Raw genomic sequence first — 507 nt, 5'->3', positions numbered from 1 at the left:
CGGGGCAGGAGCGGGGGGTCCGGGTGAACAAAGGGCGCCCGCCCCCCCTCGCCCCGGGTCCGCCGGAGAAGCCAGGCAGCGAGGCCCACGCAAGGCTGTCTGCCGCAGCCCCGATCCCTCAAAGAAGCCAACGGGTCCCAAGTTCAAGTCTCTGACCCACGGTTTCATAGATAAGAGCGCAGCCTCCTGAGTCGACCCAGCCCAGATCTCCCTCAAAACCGGGCGCGGCCCCATCTTCCCAGCCGGTAAAAGAAGATTGAGTCGAGACGCCCAGCTCTCAGGGCTACCCCTGGGGTTAAAAGTAGGTAAGTAGGGAAAGAAGAAAAAAAAAAGTAGCTAGCTAGTGTCCTGGTGCGCAGCAAGGGTCCTAGGCTAGGCGCGAGCCCACGTGGCGCGTGGCGCGAGTGGGATGACCGTGGAGGCGGCCCGCCCCCTCACCTCACCTCATCTGACCTCACCTCGCTTCACCTCCGCTCTCACCCCATCACCCGAGACGACGCCGCGAGC

General features: G+C 64.1%; 1 protein-coding gene across 1 annotated transcript in view; it reads right to left on the bottom strand.

The window, feature by feature from the left end:
- PDP2 (pyruvate dehyrogenase phosphatase catalytic subunit 2) overlaps positions 1–476 on the bottom strand; it is a 4480-nt gene extending 4004 nt beyond the window's left edge. Inside the window, exon 1 of the mRNA XM_005876356.2 lies at positions 459–476. The gene's annotated coding sequence lies outside the window, so the exon portion shown is untranslated. The remainder of the gene's footprint in view (positions 1–458) is intronic.
- Between the last annotated feature and the right edge of the window lie 31 nt (positions 477–507).

Source organism: Myotis brandtii, unplaced genomic scaffold, assembly GCF_000412655.1.
Source record: "Myotis brandtii unplaced genomic scaffold, ASM41265v1 scaffold486, whole genome shotgun sequence".
Taxonomy (NCBI): Eukaryota; Metazoa; Chordata; class Mammalia; order Chiroptera; family Vespertilionidae; genus Myotis; species Myotis brandtii.
This window is presented reverse-complemented; position numbering and strand designations above follow the sequence as displayed.